Source organism: Anser brachyrhynchus (assembly GCF_964034855.1).
Source record: "Anser brachyrhynchus genome assembly, chromosome: 1".
Taxonomy (NCBI): Eukaryota; Metazoa; Chordata; class Aves; order Anseriformes; family Anatidae; genus Anser; species Anser brachyrhynchus.
In genome coordinates, this window is record NC_137694.1 from 81,764,241 (window position 1) to 81,782,694 (window position 18,454).

The 18,454-nt window shown below is 38.0% G+C and overlaps 1 protein-coding gene across 35 annotated transcripts in view; it reads left to right on the top strand.

Moving 5' to 3' along the window:
* NRIP1 (nuclear receptor interacting protein 1) overlaps positions 1–18,454 on the top strand; it is a 109,650-nt gene that overhangs the window by 82,267 nt on the left and 8,929 nt on the right. For 10 of the 35 annotated variants that reach the window (XM_080607425.1, XM_080607424.1, XM_080607413.1 and 7 more), the window contains one exon: positions 2,970–3,018. The exons of 8 other annotated variants lie outside the window; for them this stretch is intronic. The gene's annotated coding sequence lies outside the window, so the exon portion shown is untranslated. 17 more of the 35 variants (XM_080607411.1, XM_080607414.1, XM_080607408.1 and 14 more) reach the window with 9 other exon arrangements.

Sequence of the window (18,454 nt, forward strand, 5' to 3'; positions counted from 1 at the left end):
ATCATGCTTGCTCTTTGACAATATCTATTTGCTTTAAAGAAAGGTAATCAAAGGTGAATAAAAATAACTCGTGGAAAAAATTGAGATGTGTTTCCAGTACTGTGTTCAGGTGTGTGAGCAAAAAGGCACATGCTGTTGTTCCATGTTCTTTTGAATGGATCATGTTTTATTGGGCAGCTGACAAAACAATTTGCATTCAGTGTACATTTTGCTTCTCACATGTAGAAGCAAATTAAAAAAAGTGTTTAGTCTAAAATTTTCTTTTTGGATTGTTTTCCAAATATGAATTGATTCATTTGGTCTGAGTGGTGATTTAACAGATAGTAACTTATTGATTCTACCCTCACCTGCCTTCCCTTTCTCGGCAGCAGATTATGGAGTCAAGATGTTTTAGATTTTCAATCCTTCCTCCTGTTCTGTTGGTCAAGATCAGAATAAAACTAATGCTAACATCTCAAGATTTTGACTTTTCATCTGTATGCGTTGCACCACAGTGTTTACTGCAGTTCAGTGGAAACACTTTCTGCAATGGTGAAGAAATGCATTTGATATTTTAGGAACTAAGCTACCTAGAATTTCACCTCTGGCTTTATATTTTAATGAAATGGGCTGCTGCTTTCTTTCTGCAGCCCGCAGTATCCTATGTAATCTTGTTCCTGCTCTTCTTTTTCTTACTGTTCAGGACACTGCTTGTGAGACAGCTTCCCAGGCAGCTTGGATAAGATCTATACCTTCACTTAACTGTTGCTGCTTTTCTTCCTTAAATCTACCTTTTTTTTCCTTATAAACCTTCTTTTCTGCTTAGTTATGCCGGTATCTGGTCTTAGTTTGTAATCACTTTGGGGTTATAGTCTGAATTTATGGGAATATAAAATGTTTTACAATAGTAATTATGCCAGACAGTGTATCCCAGCAAATGTCAAGCACAGACAGACTTGTTCTCATAAACCTGGCAGAATATAAAGAAGGCAAGTGAAATTGGCATCCCAGTAGGTTATTCTTGGTAAGCCAAACTGTTCACCTTCAGAAGCGCTACAAGCGATACTCTGGTTTGTATGATTTAGTAGAGAGACACCAAAGGGACTTTGGAAGGAAGTCAGGTTAAGTTTTATTTGCAGCAAATCTGAAATCTGAGCTAGACCCAGTAAATCCAATCTCTCTGATTTAAGCAGTGGAAGGAGAAAATATGTCCAGAAAAAAAAAAAAAGGGGGCGCGGGAGATGAACTCACAGAATGTAAGTCTGCTGTTTGGGCTCAGAAGGTTATTTTATTAAGGCAGCTGAGACAGAAAGCTCCCTTTGTTTCACTGAATGTGGTCTGGGTTTATGTTTAACTGCTCCCTGGGACAGGTACTTTCTCTGCTTTCAAGTTCCTCCTCAAAAATTTCCTTGTTCATGTTGTTTTTGGCACTGTTTTCTGTCATGATTGAAATAAATAAATAACTAAATGTTGTCATTCTGAAAGTAAGTTTTTCTAGGAGCAGTGTTTCCTTTCCTCATCTGGTCTTTCTGGTTTGTCTTTGACCAGTGCTCTCTGACGTGGAAACAGCTTGCAACAGGGCAGGGGGATTTTCATTCTGCCAGCCAGGGAAGGGAAAGAGCTCTTGCTGCTAACTCCTTTTAAGATCAGCAGCTCAAGGGAATGGGAGCCCTTTCATGGTAAATTTTAGCCCTTCTGTACCCTTTCCTCCTTATCATTACTATTTTGGTGTGTTGATATTTTTCTGTGTCTTACTCTTCCCTTCCAATCACATGTGGTAAAAAGAAAGCTATCAAGTGCATTGATACATTGCTGCATTGTTACAGCAACATGTATGGTTATACTGCTGCAAAAACAATACAGGCATTTACTTCTTTTCTTCTCTCCTAAGGAAGGGAAAACACTTATTCTGGAGGCCAGGCTTGCTCTAAGGCTTCATCTAGCTGTTGTCCAGCTGAACTCAAATTATTCATACACTCAGCGTCTCATGGGTGAAGATGTATTGATTTTAAACTTGGTGTAGACTATGATGAAGGAAAGAGGACAAATAGTAGGGTTAGAATCTGTGAAGAAAGGCAAGCAACATACATCATCTGTGTTTTGGCATGTGGTTTTCCTGGAGGTATTTTGGTGGATTTGGAATAATTTTTGCTATGATGACTTACTGTTGTTGAGAGTAAGCCTCAAGATTGTAGCTGATTTTTGTCTGGGGAGCAGTGCAGGAGCATAATGGAATTTCCTGTGTGAAAGGTGCCTGTATATTTCGATTAAAATGGGTGTTTGTGGAAACGAGACGAAGGAAGAGGGATGCAATAAGTGGTTAGGCTATGTGGGTAGAAATGAAAGAGTTATTAATGTCTGTATAACTTGGATGATAAATTTTAAACCTCATCTAAAGCAAGAGAAAAACAATTGAAGGGTTATACAGTCAGTGTTTGTTGAGGGGAAGGATTACAGTAACAGCTATGCTTTGTGTGATGCAGAAGGGTTGCTGGATGTTTGTAATGTGGAATTGTAGGGATTTGAGAGAAAGCTGAATGAAAGTAACTTAAGGAAGAGACAAGTAAAACTTTAGAAAAGCAGAATACAGTGTCTTTTTTAAGTCATCATGAGTAAGTGGATAGCAGGAATGTCAGAATAATAATAATCTCCTCTTAACAACTTTTTTTTGGGACAAAATGGATAATATTAATGAGGTGAGGAGACCTATCCCCTCCATGTCACACTACCTTTAATGCTACCTTTATCACCTTGTTCAGCTCTTATACAGTGGTCAAGCTCTGTTATTGTCAGAAACTGACCACAAGCGTAACCAGCTTTAGGGGGAAACTCTATTTTAATCTAGCCTGTTGATGCCTTCTTAAGTAAGACAGTCTCCCTTTATGGGATAATAGTAAACTAAGAGAATGACTTTACTGTTAAAGTGGAAATAAAATTGTTTTCCATCTTCATTTTCCACATCCTGATTCTAATGTATTTATTTTTGGCAGGGTGGAGTGAAAAGCAGATGCACAAAGTTCCAGCATTGACACTTTCAAGGTATGAGTTTCTGTCCATGAACTTGAGAAGAAATTTTTTTTCATCTCAGGCATAGAATGGTAACTATATCTAATTCACACAAGCTTTAGACCTTTTGCCTCCTAAGAATTCTGAGTCAGATGATGGTTTATTTCACATGCCCAGATAGTCCTTGATCTCTTTCTCGTGAGATTGTTAGCTTGGCACCCTATTCAGCAATCTGCTAGAAGTATCCTGGGAAGCTAAAGACGTCATCACCTGACCACCAGACCTTCTCGCCTTTTCTTGACGAATGGATTTTAAATTGTATGCTTTTAGGGTATAAATACTGTTTGAGACAAGTGGCAGCTGCTCCCCTCCTATCCCTACTGGTCTTTCTTTGTTGCGCGGTTTGGCTTGCACCTCAGCTGTCCAGCATGATTGACTTCTGCATTAATTTGGTATCTGTGAGTCATCTTGCAGTCCTGTTAGGTTCTGCAGGTATGTATGAACCTGAACTGCTGTTGAAAGATACCAGGTTGATGTAATCTTCAATGAAGATCTTTGGTATCATTCATTGACCAAATTTAGCAATGGAGGTTGAACAAAAACCTCTAGCTTTATGGCAGGATTCTTATAAATGCTCTTTAAAAAAAATAATAAAAAAAATATATATATATAATTACAGGCTAGTAAGAACATGTGCAGCCAATGAAACTTATCAGTTATATTCAGGTCACTGACAATGCCTTACTATCTGTTGATCCAGAAAACACTGGAGTTACTTATTGATGCTGGTATATAGAGCTGGGAAACGATTCTGCAAGGTAAGTCAAGGAAAGACGGCTTTGTGTAACACAAAGGACATGGATTGTGACCCTTCAGCCATGCTCAGATCTTGACCAGGGCAGATTAAGCTGCAAATAGTATCTAGCCTGCTTGGCTGAATTGATAGAGTTGTGGGTTTGGATACTATTAGATAATGACTTTACTACATAACACACAGTTTATGGTAACTTGAAGATTTCTGTGTTTATTTACTAGGTTCATGACAGTTCTCTTGTTTTGTGAAAATTTTCTTCTCTCTGCACTTTATCAACAGACATTAAGTAAACAGACTAAAACTCTAATTACAGTTTTGAGATATTCCCGTGTTGTTCTCCATCCCTGCCCTCAAAACTGAGAAGATTTACAGAAGCGGATTTATTACCCGGCTCCCATTGTCTTTCATTGTTACCACTAGCTTTTTTTGTTGGATGATGAATTGGTATCAGACTTCCAGCTTGTGGGATACCAGATCCATTGTTATGGTTGGTGTGTGTGGAACAACTTAAGGAACAGGCAAGCTGGAATAATCAATCTTGCAGATGTAGTTTGGAAAAGGAAATCTTAACTGGTTATAGTAGGAAAAATATTCGAATCTTGAATGTGAAACAGTTTGAATTAACTTTTAGAGCTTCAACTTTATTAGTCAGGATCCTTAAACTGGTGGTCTGTTACTGTTTTTCAGTATGGTATATATCCATCTATCCAGGTGCCTAATTCTGCAACATTAATGTATGTTGCATAAAATTTAATGTTTCTCTGATGCATGAATTGGTATATTTACTTAATCTTTCCATTATTTTGATGTCCTATAAAGATTAAAAAACAAACAAACAACAACAACAACAAAATAACAAACACAAACCTAAGATCTAATTTATTAGTAAAAATAAATAGGTAAAAAGAAAATGCAGAGGAGTTACTATTAAACCATTCATCTAACTGACATTTTGAATATTTTAAAATACTTCTTGATTCGATGTTTCACATGTAAACACAATATTTTCTTTCTTTAAAAATAAAATTAAAATAGTACCTTTACAGAATCAGTCATGAGCAGCCAGCCATTGCTTCAAGATAATCCGTTGTCGTGGACTACTTTACTGCTGAATTGATCAGAAACACTTTCTTCTTTGTGATAACCGACATATTTGTTTTTGTTCTATTGGCTAGTCACTCATCGTAGTTTGTCATTACCATCTTTTAAAAGGCAGCACACTCAAAATGGCCTACATTTCCATTTTTAGGCTCTCGGCTGAGTGCAGTGGTTTTGCCTATTAGGATTCTCTGAATAGAAATAAAATTGTGTTTTGGGCGTTCTCTTTATGTTGTCACAGTAAGAAAAACTCAAAATAGTCGCTGCCCATTGACAGCAGTGTACAAAATCCCTTTGACTTGAAAACAACGGGGTTTGATCCCAAATTGAGAAGTAGCTGAAGCCCCCTGCTCCTGCAGAGGATGTAGCATGTGAACTTTTATTTAACAAGAGGAAAAAAAGTGCTGCTGACTTGTTTTAGTTGTGATTTTATTTGATCTGGTTATAATGATTAAAGAAAAAGTTTCTATAACATAAGCATTAGAGGAGACCTACTGTGATACTGAACCAACAATTGTTCCCAGTAATATAGCTCAATTAAAGTAAAAAAAAAAAAAAAATAAAATAAATGTTGTGCATTAGAATTTTTGTGTTTGTAAACTTAAGCTATTAGGCTCCAGGTAGACTTGGTTTAAAGTGTCAGATAAATACTACATATAAACTAATGTGTTTCTTTAAATATTTTTGGTTGTGAAATGTCTTGTATATTTTTCATGTGTGTTTTTCTTGACAAATGAGAGAAAGCAGCTGACTGCGGATGTTGAATGAACCTCTGGTACCTTTGATCTTGAATCATAATCATTGCCTGATTTATTTCATAGAATCATAGTATGGTTTGTGTTGGAAGGGACCTTAAAGATCATTTAATTCCAAGCCCCCTGACATGGGCAGGGACACCTTCCACTAAACCAGGTTGCTCAAAGCCCCATCCAACCTGGCCTTGAACACCTCCAGGGATGGGGCATCCACAGCTTCTCTGGGCAACCTGTTCCAGGGCCTCACCACCCTCAGAGTAAAGAACTTCTTCCTAATGTCTAATCTAAATCAACCCTTTTTTGTTTAAAGCCATTACCCCTTGTCCTATCCCTACACTACCTGATAGAGAAATAGATACCCTAGGCTTTCCTGTAGGCCCCCTTTAGGTATTGGAAAGTCTCTATAAGGTCTCCCTGGAGCCTTCTCTTCTCCAGACTAAACAGCTCCAGCTCAGTCAACCTGTCTTCATAGGAGGGGTGCTCCAGCCCCTTGATCATCCTTGTGGACCTCCTCTGGACTTGTTCTAATATGTACATGTCCTTTTTTTGCTGGGGGGCCCAGAGATGAACTCAGGACTCCAGATGGGATCTTACAAGAGTAGAGCATGGAGAGAATCACCTCCCTTGACCTGCTGGCCACACTGTTTTTGATGCAGCCCAGGATATGGTTGGTTTTTTGTCTGCAAGTGCGCGTTGCCAGCTCATGTTGAGCTTCTCGTCAACAAACACCCCCAAGTCATTCTCTTCAAGGCTGCTCTCAGTCTATTCTCTGTTCAGTTTGTATTTGTGATCAGGATTATCCTGGCCCAGATGCAGGACCTTGCACTTGGCCTTGTTGAACTTCATAAGGTTCCCACAGGCCCACCTCTCAAGCCTGTCCAGGCCCCTCTGGATGGCATCCCTTCCCTTCATTTGGACATTGAGCCACTGACTGCAGCTCTTCAAGTGCAACCATCCAGCCAATTCCTTACCCATCAACTGATGCATCAGTCAAATCCATGTCTTTCCAATTTAAGAGACAAGGATTTCATGGGGGACAGTGTCAAATGCTTTGCAGAAGTCCAGGTAGATGATGTCAGTTGCTCTTCACCTATCCACTAATGCTGTAACCCCATCGTAGGACACCAGATTTATTTTTCTTTATAACACTTCAATGCATTGAGAAACTTTCTCAAACTTTTACAGAATAGGAAAGATAAAAATTCCATTAAAAAAAAAAAAAACTACTCCACTTTTCTCCCATTTTGCTCAAAGGGGTTAGAAAAGGGTTAGCAGAATTGTATTGCCCTGAGGTCTAAAACCTAGCTCAGTTTGATCTTAAACCAGTGACTGTTTTAAGATCTCATGAATCAGTATCAGAGCTAAAAACACCTATACTGTTGTGCTGAGAAGCTCGCATGCAAGGCTTCAGGAGTGATTTGTGTGTCTGCAGTAGCTCAGGCAATACTATAGCTGACTATAGCTGAAAGGAGTGACAATCTAACTCACGTGAAGGATGTTATTAAAAAGGAGCAGTCTTCTTAGCTGGCATTATTTTTCTTGCCCTTTTCCTTTAAGGGCTATTCATTAGTAACTGAGCCAACCCAATCAAACAGGTAGAGTGCTACAAATGTAATATCTGTACAAAAATTAGACTGAGAAAAATTAGTAAACAAATCTTGAAACAGAAATGAGATGATAGATGGATGTGTAATGACATAAAGGTTTTACCGGTGATGCCTGAGAGTCCCACATATGAGTTAAACAGGTTAGCCCAAATGAGTTCCAACGAAAGCTTTATACCAACACGAACAGTCCTATTTATAGACATAGCGCTCTGTCTAAATATAAACTGCTCCCAGTCATGTCTAGACTAACATCGGAGCTGCTGGTGTTGAAAGTGGAGACTCAGAGTACAAGCCATCCTGTTCTTCAGATTGCTAGTTATAATGTACTTACAGAAACTTTGTGATGGTGTTACATGTTTGAACGTTATGACATTGTGTTCCTCAAGACTCCTCATCTTTCTTCTGTTTGTGTCAGAAGGTGTGTCTGGTGGACATGATCTGTACAATGATTATTTATCAGTGTGTGGTTAAAGGTTTGGGAACATATCACTGAGTGAGTGAATGGATGGATAGATCAGTAAATGACCTCCATTGTTAACTATTTTCAGCTGCTGAGTTTGAATGAGTCTTTCAACTGTTGCTACTGTGTTTAATCTGCTCACTTACTCAGTGTTCAGTATTAAAGCAGCTTTCTAGGAGGCAAATGTCCTGATTACAGAAGAGGTTAGTTTGATTGTATTCTGCAGGGACCTTATGTTACAAGGTTCTTTTTTTTAATTGAAAAATATATGCTGTGCTCACAGCTAGTTAGGATAGATGAGTGAATGTTGTATTTGGGAGTGCACATCCAAATATACAGTTGCTGTATTAAGTGACTCAGAGTTATAAACTTGAGAATCTTATTCTTTAGCAGTGGTCTTACTACCATGTCCTATACTTCTGAGAGGGTTCTCCTTTCAAATTTCTGATTTAGTATGTATTAAATAGTGAAAAAAGATGGCAAAAAGGGGTGTCTTCCACTTTGTTTTCATTTAACGTAAGAGCCGTTCCTTAGTTTATTTGATACCCTGCCTAACATCTCTTGTTAACATAAATAAGCCCAGGTCAGCTGCTCTCAAAGGTGGGGAATACTTAAAACATGTAATGCACCAATGTGAAGAAAATGTGGTATTTCTGGTAAGCATACTAAATAAATAAATAATTTAGGAGCTTTGATCAAATGCCAGCTCTTACATCAGTCCTCTTTGTAGTCTTTCTTGCTGATCTGTGACCTTGACCTTGTGTTTGTGTTTGTATGTCAAATCTATTTTTGGGATGGACAAGCTAAGTTCAGTTTAATAGGATTTATACTGCGGCTTCAGGGGATGCCTCACTATAATATAAAAATAAAAGTAATTTGATTTATTTTATTTTCAGTGAACTTTTCAAATTTCACAGTGACTGAAAAGAACACATTGGAGATATATATGCATATATATATATATTTAATTCTGTTCAGGAAATGCTTCTTAAAGGTATCTTCGTCTGACTACTGAACTCTTCAGTGTTCAGTAGAGACATTCTGCCTGGAGATGGTGGTTTCCATCTAGAGAATCTCAGCAGTGGCAATACTGCGTTTGCTTTCATATGACAAAAGTGTGGTTTGGCACTTATAGACGTAGGTCCTGCCCTTTGTCCTTCCCCACACCACTCCAGCATTCACACATCCCCACATGGAGGACTGTGAAACAACCAGTCAACAGCTTCTTTGGGGTTCACTTTGGTGTCAATGAGGTCCTTAGTCCTGCTTGTCCTGTAGGAGCTTTTTATAGGAATATGTGTCAATGTAAGGAAGGGAGCAGGAGCAAGCAGCTGAAAATTTATAGAGCAAGACAATGCTACATGTTTTGGCAGTAGCTTCATGCTTAAATCAGACAAATTCCTGTGGAACTGTGTTTTTATATGCCTTTAAATGTGCAGCTTCTGAACTAGTCTGTTTTATTCATTAGAGTTCTTCATGGTGACTGAGGTTGACTCTTTTTTTCTACAGAGGGATGGGACTCACAAGCAGACAGTTAATGATTCACCAGTGCTGCACATGTTCAGCAGGGTTCTTGAGCACAGGCTTAATTTTAGACATATGCTAACATGGACGTGAAGCTGGTTTTGTAATTGACACTGTAGGCATATGGCTTTATAAAGGCTTAGTGAAGTTGTTGGTTTGACGTGTACTCTGAAAGACGGTCCCAAATTAGCTAATGCTTACATGTAAGTAAGAGATGATAGGTTTATTTTTAATAGGTCTTTCATTTTGCTGGCTATGTTCTTGCATGTGGAAAATCACACACTTAGAATCAATTGCACATCTGTGTTGTTTTGTTTTATATTGTTTTAAAATGTGTATAAGTATTTCAACTTTCTTGACATTAATGGAACAATCAGTAATGATAAACAGTTATATATTGCTATTTTGTAATTATGTCCTTCATATAGCACTCATGAAAGACAGATATAAAACATATTAGTAAAAGCTCTATTCCACAACTTCATGACAGCATATCATCTTTCTGCTTAAAATGCTTGTCATTTTTATCAACATAAAATTTGAGAAATTACTTCAAAGTTCATGCCCGTGTATTAAGGGGTAGTTAAAACACTTGCCCTTGCCAGCCTTCCACTGTTCCTACCACGATTTTGTTGAAGTGTATACAGAGTCATAGTTTGCATTGTTTTTTAGTGAAGTCAGTATTTTAACTGTTCTAATTTGACTCATGACTTAGGTCAATTTGACTCATGTCTCAGGATGAGTTGCAACCCAGTTCCTAAAGTTTGAGAGTATCATTAATTGTCTATTCATCTCTGTATACATCTATGTGACTTAAAAGGTTTTTATTGTTTTAGTTGGGGATTTGCTATGAATGTTTGCAGATTAACTCTGGCCCACTGGTAAAATGAGGAATTTGTGATGTTCTGTACAGGATGTTGTTAGCTTTTTCTCTCCAGGTTTCACTAAAGTTGGTTCTTACATTGTATATTCATTTTTGCTCGATTTTATTGCTGCTTTAGAGAAAAAATATATATATTTTTAATTGTAATTAAACTACAAGAAACTTTATTGGTAATGCAGATTTTTCCTTTCCCACTTAACAGAAGTTATATGAGCTTTTTCTGTGTCCTTAGCCTTTAGAAACATGACCCGCAAAAGGCTGAAATCTCTAATTAAAATGGAAACTATGTTGTCCTTTCACTTAAAAAAATAAAATAAAATAAAAAATCACCTGGACTTTTAACATGGATTTATACTTTTTTTTAAAAAAACATATAATTGAAAACTGCATGAGTGTGATCCTATACTTCAACTTACTGTCAAATTACTGTGTGTGTTTTCTGTTAGTTGAAACCTATTCTGCTGAAAGTCATGAAAGTGGCTCTTATTTACAGCTAGCCATGGGACACGTGGTCCCAAGTGGAACACAACCACTACTGGCAATAAAAACTGTGCCTTACTTTTAATCAGGTGTAGCTTGGCCTTTGTGAAACCAATTCTTGGTTAAAATAACATAAAATTACTTACATGACAAATCACTGAACATGTATGTACAGTTATTCCACCAAATCCAAGGAATGCACAATTTTATTGTAGTGCTGTGAAGAAATGGCTGTATCTTCAGATTCCTTTAACAAGAGGGAAGGTCAGAGATGTGTGGAAGTGCATTATCTGCATTGATCATAACTCAAAAGCACGATTGTCCTTAAGAGGACATTGATTTCTTCACTGTATATTAATCAAGTTTCATTCTTGGGGAACTGACACAGTTAAATGTATAATCAGTGATAAACATTTGTGGGGGTAGGGAGGAAAGGACAATGGGAATCTGGTTGTCAGTTTTCTTTTAATTGCTAATTGCTATGAAAGTGGTTTACAAAGAATGAAAAGATGCATCCTCTGTCTGTTCTGCTGTACCTACCAGTGTATTTTGTTTGATATCTACCGCTCTATCCTACAATCAGATCTTGGTATATTTTTTGTGCCCATTTGCTCTTGGTGTCTTGAATAGGAAGACTCAATTAACAAAGGCCTTTCTGTACACTATACTTCTGAGCTTTGTTCCAAATACTACCGAAGTTAGTTGGGATTTAGTGATATGGGCTACCTGGGATTTCTACCCTTAATTTGGAGGAGGGAGTGTTTTCATTTTTCAGCCTTAGCATTTAGTTCCTGCCCGTCCTGCCTTCAACAGCAGAAAAGATCATTGAGCAGTGTTTCATAAAGCAGTTTTAGATGTCAAATACTCAGTTCCTTCACAGGTGGTATCTGTAGACCAAACATCTGTTCCTCTTCTTACTAGAACTGGCAAAGAGTGTGTTTCTGAGTTCATGTCTAAATGACAGCAGGTCCTGATCAAGAAATGAACTTGAAGACACTCTTTAGTTCTGTAAAAGTGTTGCAAAAAGAACTGTTCCTCCAGTAGTATTTGTGAGAAGAAATACATGTGCATGAGTCTGTGCTGAGGAATTGACTGAAATTTCCATTAAATACTCAGTTACAGGTGTAAAATAAAAGTTGCGTGAATAAGGTGGGGGTCTTCCCATACATAAGCATGATCATTTCTGTGAAGTTCAGTGCTTCTACTTACTAGATTAAAAAATACTGGTTTAAGGTAGGCTGACATGCGCTATGGTTTTAAGAGTGCCTGCACACTGTGTTGTGGAGGATTTTGCTGGGAGAGGTTGAGTGCTGGAACCAGCACTGTGTTAGTAGTGATGCATTGGAGCAGGCTGCCCAGGGAAGCAGTTGAGTCACCGTCCCTGGAGGTATTCAAAAGATGTGTGGATGTGGTGCTTAGGGACATGGTTTAGTGGTAGACTTTGCAGCACTGGTTAATGGTTCAACTTGAGGATCTTAGAGGCCTTTTCCAACCTAAATGGTTCTATGATTCTATACCCTGCTTCCCAGGCTAAGCTTTATGGGCTTCCTTGCCGCCAGGCTAGACATACTCTGGCACCCAAGCTATCTTGGCTGTCTTCTGTACATGTCAGGCTGCAGTACGGACATATCTTTCTCTCCAACAGCCACTGTTCTCAGATGGCTGTCATTTATGCTCTTACTGACCCCTCTCCTGGAGAGGCACACCTCCAAGTCAAATGGGGTTCCTTTGCAAAGAGCAATTCCCCAGGGTCTGTAAAAGTCACAGGTTAGCCAGCGCAGCTCAGGCCTTTGGTCTTTCATGTAAAAATACTTTGCCTCAGAGTTTGAGGTGTTCCAGCTCCTGCTTCTCTCCTTCCATGTGCGTAGATGTCTCCTATCTGCCCTGCTGCTTCCCTGAAAGGGTATCTGCATAAACATGAAAATCTCTCTGACATTTCCTCACCTCATTTAAACAGACAGTGGAAATATTATATTCCCCCTTGACATATTATGTATCATCCCAAAGCTCCTCATTGCCGTGCAGTGGTATGGCATGGTCTGGGTGTGGGTCACAGATTCCCGGACTGTGGAGAAGCCCATGTGAAGTCTGAGAGCGGAATGACGCTGAGATTAGATGTCTGGATCCCCCGCTTCACACCCCACAGGGATGATGCATGAACAGCTGCCCCTTCCTTGTGTGACTGGGGCCACGGTTAACAGCTACACTCGTTAGCATTTATACTTCAACAGGCTTTAAAACAAAAGCCCAAGTAAACCTAACTAGTCCATAATTGCCAGAACAATTGGGTTATTTTTCAGTCCAGTGGCCTGTCCTATCTAATTCCCCCAGGAAAATAAACATTTCTTGTGTCTGCTGTGGTGTTGGTTCTGTGTTTACACCAGTTTTACATGACTTAAGACTTCTCAGTGTTTTGTGTGCTTTAGTAAAATGCTATCTCTGTGCATCTCTTCAAGCTATTGAGTCAACTGTTATGGGACCAGTTTGCAGAATTTTTAAAAAGCTGTTTAAGCAGCTGAAACTGTCAGAAGGCCGTGGCGGGGCTGGTTTGGCATTCTTCCCTTCAACTCAACCCCCTTCTGCTGCCTAAAGCTCTGAACAAGAGAAACTAAGGCCCCACTAGTGTTTGGCAGTTCACAGCCTACAAAGCAGCAGGGAAAAGGCTTTCCTGCCTCGTGTGCTTGTGAATACTTCAGAGCCCTGAAGTTACTGCTGTTGCTAACCCTGCCGCAACGCAAAGGGTTATTTTGAAGAGCAGGCGGTAATCCGGCACGCAGCAGGACTGCGCTAGGTAGCGCCGAGGGAAGAGCCCAGGCCCCAGGTACTTGGGGGCCCAGCTTCTCCTGGGGAGCCCCTGGGGAAAGCCTGGCAGCAGCTCCTCCCGCTGCAATGCGATCCCTGGCCTGCCCTCTCCTGACAGGACCTTTTAAAAGCAGTCGGCTATCCTTTCCATGTTTAAAATGTCTTTTGGAGTCAGTAGGCCCGATGAAGGCATGAACAACATGCCAGGCTCTTGGGAGGAAGCCTATTTTTGCTTTCTCAGTGGTATCCTACAATCATAGAGAACAAGTTTCATTTTTATGAATTTGTAGTGAAGAAGGCTTGTTGATTTCCAAGCTCTCTAGTGTGCAATTTTGGAAGAAGTCACCTATTGCTGAATTTTTCTCAGTAATCTAATTACTTTTGCTCCTTTCTCCTTAAAAAAAAAAAAATCAAATGGAACCTTCAAAATGTCTTGACAGCCTGAATCAAATCTGTGAAGAGGTCTCAGCTGCTCCATTCATCTCAATAGATTTCTGATATGAAGCGGGGATTTAGCAAACACTTAAAAACTTGATTCTCTTAAAGCACATGCTTAAGTGCTGTTGAAGTACCTGCACGTTTGTGCAGCTCTGTGGGTTTGGTACAGTGGGTTGATGAATCGGGCCTCTTTCACTGCTTATAACCTTAGCAAAAAGTCAACTAAAGTGCTTATACCACCACTCTGAATACATCCTGCCTGCCTGCTAAAGTCAAAGAAATACAAATTGAGCTCAATACCAAGTAGTTCTGGGACAGCCACTCTCACTTTCCATGCTCACGTTTAGTTCACTGAATGATTCTCCTGCAATATCCATTCCTAATGCATCTAGAAATCTTTCTGTAGACCATAACTTCGTTGTGCTCTGCAGCATCTCACTGCTGACAGCTTATAAAGATCAGGAATCATCCAAAATTCTATGTAAAAGGTGCTTTCTTACTACTATTATTGGAGCTGTTGAGAAACCCACAGCCTGTAATACATCCTCAATTATTTTTCTGAAGTTTGCATATATTATTAATCTATCTGTGAAAATACAATACAGAAAAGCAAAACCAGAAGTCAAAGAGCCTGCCTGCCGTACAGCAAGTAATTGGACCCCGGGATCCCAAGCTGCCACTGCAATCATTGTACTGTATTCCTTAAATCTGTAACAATTAAAATAACTTTCTAAACCATTGCTTGATGTGGTGAGCTGTAGCCACTACATTTGGGAAGATGAGAATGGGCAGGCAGTGAGCTCTAGTGAGAGACTTTCTCTTCTAACCATTAAGATGCTGAATTCATTAAATAATTAAAGATTTTAGTTTCACATAGCAGTTTGATTTCAGTTCTACAAATTCATGTTTTGATTTCAGCTCAACTTAAAATTGGAAAATAAAATTAACACATGAATTTAATCACTATTAAAGGACTCTGGAATCCAGTTAATAAGTGTTTCGTCTGTGTGTATATACACATCTCAGACTCTGTATTGATCATTTTAACAATGTGCATAAGTTTAGATAATATTTCTTTTAGTGAATGTTCATGTGGGAGATCTGCTAGCCATTGTTAATTTCCTAGACGAATGCCTTAATATAGTTACTGTAAGATTTTTCCATAATGTCTTGAATTAAGACTACAGAAGATACATCTACAGTATTGAGTTTTATCAGTTATCTCTGTTAGAGCATGTAGCTCTCCTGCCTGAATAATACCAGTCTAGCATTGTTAATTTGCTAAGTGGAACAGGGGGCCACAGTAGAGAGATTTATCTGGAAATGCTAGTCAGAAATATCAGAAAAATGACTTAAGGATGAAATTTAGCTAGTTTAAGTTGTAAACCGATTTTAATTTCTTAAATGACAGCAACTGGTTGTCTGTTGGTTAACTGCAAAAGTGCTGTTTTAGTGTCTCCATTTAGGTTTTATAGATGAGGTATTCATCAATTTAAAAAATAAATAAATGAAAAAATGTGTATGTATACACACATGGGAAAAAGCCGTTGGCTCAGATGTTGTCGTTTTAACCTGGAAGATGTGTTCTCAAATTTAATTATCTTTTGAAGCACTAATACTTTATGGTAACTAAAGGATCTTAGAGTTTATTGTTATCATTCCATTGAAATCTTTGTAACTGATAAGCATATCTGTAGTTTGCAAACAAAGAAGAGCTCCAACAACAGCAAAAGTAGAATTAATATTCTGGACAACGATGGTTTCTGTAGTTCAGTGTATGTTTTAATATTCTCTTATTTTCCTACTCTGCTCACAGTTTCTCCCTAGGCATTTTTTAAAAGGATGTAGGACTGATTTCCCATGGTATGCTCTCCACTTTGGGAGCATCTTCCCCAGGTTACAGCTTTTGTGCTGTGAATCGTGCTGCTGCTTTAGTTCTGTCTAGGTAAACATGACTTAATGAGCTGTGTTCGGTTTGTGTTCATGTAGGTTCTGAAAATAGCCTCAGAAAACAAGCATTTTGTTTATTTGCAGGATATGAGAATCTGTAAAGAAAGGATTGGAACAATAACAACAACAAAAAAATAGTTCATATACAATAGTTGCATGGTAAAGAATGTATATCAAATTTATAGTTCCTCAATTCTTTCTCAATAGTTACATACAATTTTTAGGTCTAGAGATTCATAGTTATTAGATGCTAATTTTAGAGGTTCATTGCAATAAGTCCTTACTGAGAAATGAGATGTATTTCTGTAGGGCTTTTCACTTCTCTCCACCCCGTTCCTCCCCTCCCTCCCCCCCCCTTCATTTCAGGTAGTTTCTGGAATAATATTTAATAGCATATTTCGGTGGGTCCAGGGAATTTCCTTGGTTTAGTCTGTATGTTTTAAAAGGGTTGCTGAATGATTGCCTTAGTGTCAAGCTAAACATTAATTTCCAGAGCTGGTTCTGTTTCCACTTGACTACGCTTTAGATCAGATAGAGAATGAAAAGCATACTAGGTTCAAAACTTACTAGAAATGCATAGTTGTGAGATTGCTTTCAAACCCTGAAATTTACTATCAGGCTTCCCATCACATATAAGGTGTAAGTTTAGAGATGGTTTTCATTGAAATGTAATTTCTGATTCTTGACAGGTGACTTCATCACATTTGTGTGTTGCACATCAGGTTGTGCAGGGTTTTATAATGCTGTTATAGCTGTTGCAGCACTAGATCAGAACAGATTCTTTGAAGTGTTTGGTGATGTCCTATTCCTTATGTTAACATGCTTTTCAGATTTAATTCTGTTAAATAAAGACTCCCTTGCATCAGTCTTCTGTAAAATTATGCATATTTCCTGGGCCTTTAGGAATTCCAAGCAAACAAATAAACAAAAACCATGAAAGTGGCAAAATGCTACTTAGAGTACATCCTGAATATAAACTGTACTGGCTCTAAGTGTCATCTGCAGTAGTCTTTTTGAGAACTTGAGGGATTTGCGCAAATGCTTTGTCTTTTTTTTTTTTTTTAATTTTATTTTTTTTATTACCTAGAGCTGCAAATAATAATGTCTTACTCATACACAATGGTGCATTTGGTTGGGACTTTGGCTTAAAGGTAGCCTGCAAGGCACAACACAGTGAAAGATATGCAATTTTATTTTCTTAAACACAAAACACAAGGTATCAAGTGCTATTTACTCCTTTATACAAACAGCATGCTGTGAACTTAATTCCATTTTGAAATGTGAAAATGTAGCTGCAGATAAACAGTTTATTTTCGGAAGCTCAAAAACTTCATTTTCTAGATACAGTGCATTCCCAAATATTTGAGGAAAGAATCTTAGCTGTATTGACATTGCACTTGCTGGACACCTGATGTATACATCAGAAGCATAATGTATTTGTTGGATTTTCTGTTCAAGGATTTGAAATTTCTGTTATTTAAACCACTTTAGATTGAAACTTTGTAAAAGTCCACCCAGAGACGTACAGGTTTTTGAAGGAACAGTGAGATGATAGGTAATTTCTGATTAGACAAATCCAAGTTTGAGTTGTATTTGAACAAATACAGTGTCTTCTCCAGGTAATTATGTAAGTACTGGTCAATGTACACTTGTATTTCTGAGAGAAATGTTGAGACCTTAGTAATAGCTACCAACTTTTAATTTGATATTTAGGTACATGGGGTATACATATCTACACTACAATGAATTGCTGGTGTCTCAATGCTGTGATTTTGTGTTGTATTTTTACAGCATAATGTCTTATTCAAGGAAGTATTGTGTAGAGATGTTCTACAAGAATTGCTTTGAAAATAATAGTATTCAAGGAAGGCCTGTTTTTTCACCATTTTACATTTAATACATGGAAATGATGTAAAAATAAATATCTTCCAACAAAGATCTACAAGGAAGCACCTTTTTCTCCATTTCTATTGCCTTTATCTTCTAATGATAACAGATTTAAAGATAAAGATTTCCTCCATGCTGTACTATCATGCTAGATTTTGCATTACTTAGATAATCCTGGACAGCAGTGACACTTTGGTTTCTAATTCTGGCAGTATCACCTACCTGCTAAACAGAAGTGTGGTCATACATGTTGCTACTTATTTTGAAAACAGGTATTTGAAACAGATTCAACATGAACCTAAACACTGACTTCAGGCATGCCTTTTCCCATTAATTCTCTTTCACAGTGATGGTGTTCATACCTGTGTATTTACATAGTAAGAAGAAAGATCAATGCAACTGTGAAATAAAATCCTTTGTAAATTTTTCTAAGCAATGTTTAGATTTTATTTCCATGGTTGCCATTCCCTGTTTTGAGCTGTAGAGAGAGAAATTCAACGATCACTTCTAGTAGCTATGCTTATAATAGTCAAAATGATTGAGACAGAAAACTTTATGTAGAATTTGAGTTTAAAGTAAACTAAGTTCTTCAGATTAGGTGGCATGGACTCTCTGCTTTACTCAACTATTAATTTATTCTAGCACATGGTTATCACTGAAATATCCTGTATCTGTCTAAAACAGTATGTTAAAAAAAAAATCTGATGCAATTTATTTAGATCTTACCCTAATTCTTTTTTCTTGACCACTGGTTTTTTGTCTTTGTTTCAC